Source organism: Quercus lobata, chromosome 2 (genome assembly GCF_001633185.2).
Source record: "Quercus lobata isolate SW786 chromosome 2, ValleyOak3.0 Primary Assembly, whole genome shotgun sequence".
NCBI classification, from domain to species: domain Eukaryota; kingdom Viridiplantae; phylum Streptophyta; class Magnoliopsida; order Fagales; family Fagaceae; genus Quercus; species Quercus lobata.
The window spans coordinates 3,685,894-3,690,193 of record NC_044905.1 but is presented as its reverse complement, the minus strand read 5'-3'; the positions used below and the strand labels follow the sequence as shown (position 1 = coordinate 3,690,193).

The following is a 4,300-nucleotide window of genomic DNA, read 5'->3' as shown; positions in this document are numbered from 1 at the left end:
CAATGGGTGGTTTTGGGATATGTGGGGGTGGCAAAGTGTTGGTGGGTGGCATGGTGGTGGGCCTGGTGGCTATACTTTTATTTATTTATTTGTTGTGTCTGGTGCTAGAGGCAAAGGGAGAAAGAGAGAAAAAGGAAGAGAAAGTGAAATAGTAAAAAAAAAAAAATATATATATATATATATATTTAAATGAACTGGGAAAAAAAAATAGTTTGGGATGTTAGGTGTGTTGTAAAATAGTATGGTATAAATGATAAAATAGCTTTTGAGATAGTAAAATGTAATTTTTTTTAGATATCGGATGTGAATGCTCTTATAACCTTATAGAATCCAATAATAAGAGAGATTATTTATTTAACTCCAAAGCTTTGGAAGTTGGAAACAATAAATGCTAATAACAAATGCTAGGTTTGTTTGGTTTTTATTTTTTTATTTATTTTTTTAATTTTTTTAATATCTTTTACTTAGGTTAGCTTGTGGTATGAACTTTGATCTTAGTTGTATTTCTGCGCTAGAAATAAATTGTCCATGTAAGAGAATAACCATGCGAATTTCAGTTATCTAATTATGTGATGAAAGGTAAACAATGCTATCACATTTTGTTAGAAAAGAAAAATGCAGTTTTTGTATTTACTTTTATTTTATGATGATTTTGTCATTTTGATTGACTAAACATCATCATCAATCTCTGTCTCTTGCGCATTGTGCAGGTACATAGCTGGTTTACCAATGAAAAGGCTATATATATATATATAAAAGAAAAGGCCAAATTCTTAATTGACTTCAACGTGCAAGCTAAAGGCAAAACGCCATGGAGACACTTCAATTTGTTGGATAACAGGGTTCACAACACTATGCATGCCACTTCATGGCACTAATCATATGTAAGTATGTAACACCATCACTGAATCTTTTTATTGGTACTAGAGCATTAGAGCATCTCAGCTATTTGGCTCATGATAATTTTAAGCATGGAAATAAAAATCCAGGTGCTTAGAATTTTAATTTGGAACACATTCATTAATCCACTTGTGTTCCATAAATCCAGGCCCATCATTTTGATGGTCATCCTCTTTATGAAGGGTGCGGCTGTGGACCTGTGGTTTATGATGAAATGTGATTATAAAAAAAAAAAATATTAAAAAAAAAAAAAAAAAAAACCCAAGAAATGGTTTCATAATTGTTGGGTCCACTGATCTTTTTGGTATCTGTTTGGTTAAGATTATGCAGAGAGTTTAGGAAAATATAAAGTGACAAATTTATAAGAGCAATAGGTGTTATAGGTGATGCTCCCCATAATTGATAATTGTGCTTCGCTTGGGTTCAATTTAGCTTGTGTTTATTTGGCTATAAATATGGCTAGAGGAGCTTCGAACTCCTTTGGGAATTCTCGTTCCACAAGGCAACATACATAAAAACTTAAAAACATGCTTTCATATTATTACAGTTATAAGTGATATTATTTACGCTTAAATATATTTTTGGTCTCCAAAATTAAGCATATTAATGAATTTAGTCCCAATGTTTAAAGCGATTGCATTTAATCTGTTAAATGATATGGGCAAATTAGAAGTGGACTTATTATCATTCCATATGAACAAGTAATCACTTAGAGTATGTTAGGGACCAAGATTGACCATTTAAATTTTTTAGATACTAGAAGCAATCACTTTAAGTTTGTTAAGAACCAAAAGTGATCACTTTAAATTTCAAGAACTAAAATCGCTAATATGCTAAAATTTATATAAATAATACGCAACTCTTGCAAGCCGATGAAAATAATAAATAATTTTTAAAAAAATACATACACACACTTATTTCACTTAAATGTGCATGCTAAATGCCAGCCCAATGTAAAGGATAGACTCCAATTTATTGGATAACTGCTTCATAAAAATGCTTGCTTTATGAATCTTTTTTCCTGGCCTAATAGCATCTCGATTACTTGGTTCATGGTAGGTCTTTCATCTTTGTCTTCTTCTACACATTGTAAAGCAATCCCAACCAAAGTTTCCATCATGCCAATGTCATATTTGCCTTCCAACATTGGATCAATAATCTCTTCAGGTGAGGAAGTATTTGCAGCCACTCTATTCATTATTTCCCTCACCCATGTAACCAGCCTTTTGTGCTCTGCCTGCCCCCTGTCATCTATAGCATGGACGCTCTTTGATGGACCCACTCCAGTTACCATTTCTAGCACGACAATTCCATAGCTATAAACATCCACTTTGGAAGTGATAGGTAGATTAAAAACCCAGTCTGGAGCCATATAATCTCGAGTTCCTTTTATTTTTAACAAGCTTGAATTTGTAAAGACACTTCTATTTTGTAGTTTTGATAGGCCAAAATCTGACACCTTTGGTTGATAATTTGAGTCCAAAAGTATATTCTGAGGCTTTATATCGCAATGCAAAATCCAATCTAAGCAATCCTCATGTAAATAGGTTAGGCCTTTTGCAGTACCCACAACAATTTTGAACCTTTTCTCCCAATCAAGTGCTTTGGATGAGAGGTTTTTTGCTAAAGAACCATGCTCTATGTACTCATATACCAAAATCCTATGCTTTCCCTCTACGCAATACCCCCACATCTCTATTAGGTTCATGTGGTTAATCCTTCCAATGATGCTTACTTCGGCTAGAAATTCACCTTCTCCTTGGTTGGCTTCATGGAGACGTTTGATTGCAGCAACTCGATTGTCAGACAATGCCCCTTTGTAGACAATTCCTCCTGCACCTCTTCCAATCTCCTCAGTAAAACTCTTTGTGGCCTTTTTTAGCTCAGTGTATGTAAATTTCCTGAACCCAATGGCAGCCCGATCATAGGCTTGCTTATAAACACATAAACTTTTCTGGGTTTTGATGAAGAGACACCACACCACAATGATAGAGAAAATTTCAAGTCCACCCACTCCACCAACAAACCAGAGCATTAATTTCATTGTCCCCTTTTTACAGCTTTGTAGTGTATGATCACTTGAGCAAATTAAACTGAACTCTTCTAAAGGATTGGCATCAGACAAGTTTTTGCTTTTTGGTAGTTTCAAATAGATATCTCCCCATAAATGTGGGGAACGAATTCCATTCAGCAATCGTGTCTTCAGATAACAATTTGAATCACCACGGTATTGGAACGCTTTGCAATCACATGCTGTCGAACATTGATCCGAGCATTGATCAAAGGTGTAATTAGGGAAGATTGTAAAATCATACCCGAAAAAGTCAACATGGGATAACAGCACAAAGCCTAATTCACTTTTCGACATTTCCGTGCAAGAGATATAAACTTCGGGTTCACAGCCATCAGCCCAATTGCTACGATTTTTCATCTTGTATCCTGGTGAGCAGGAACATTTCCTGCCGGAACCAATAACATAACTGCAAAAACTGTTGGCCCCACAACCACGAGGAATCCAGCAAGGACTCTGAATGGATTGCCATGAAACAACCCAAGTCTGCCCCTCCTCTTCCCAACTGTACAATCGAAGATTACCGTCGTAATCAAGTGTCAATCTTCTATGAAGCACTGCTCCATAGTCAGCTGACACAAAAGTAAAATTATCGGATGAGCTGAAGTACCCTATGGCATTAAGGACAGCAACTCTGCTATTGCTCTACAGAGGCCATGAGAAAGGTGACGGCACCCAGTAACTACTGGAATCAAAACCATTATAAAGAAGGCGAAGAAAGCCACTGTTGTTGAAGGAAAGCTCATGTAAACCAGAGGAATAGCTGGCCTGGCTTCTTCAGGAGACAAGCTTTGTGTTTCCAGTGAGAAGTTGTTCAGGAAGAAGGGTATCTGTAGGGAAGTCAAAGCTTTCCCACAAAACACCTTCCTTGTTACGTAGAACAAGATTACCGGTGTCGTAGAGAAATAATTGGACTGAGGAGAGTGAGACAGTGTTTGTGGCCCAAACGTCGACATTTAAGTCAGAGGCATCAGCCCAAACGTCGACATTTAAGTCAGAGGCATCAGTTAAGATGAGATTGCCAGTTTCAAGGATAGAGAGCTTTGAGTGCTTCCCATTAACTGGCTGGTCACGGTTTGCCATCCAGACTACGGTGCGTGAGTTGCTAAACCAAATGGCAAAGCAAAATGCATTATCACCCACCGAATAAAAGCCAGCAGAGAAGTCGCCATTTGGTGATCTTAGAATATCTGGATTCTCTACCGATAGGGATGTGCCATTACTGATAACGAATGTTGAAGATGAAAGTGGGAATGGAAATGACAAAGAGAGTAGAAGGAAGTGAAATATCAAAAACAGAGAGACTAAATAGAATTGGGAGAATTTCAT

At 36.7% G+C, this 4,300-nt stretch overlaps 1 pseudogene; it reads right to left on the bottom strand.

Annotated features, from left to right (window-relative positions):
- Positions 1-1,888: 1,888 nt before the first annotated feature.
- On the bottom strand, positions 1,889-4,300 carry LOC115957601 (annotated as a pseudogene).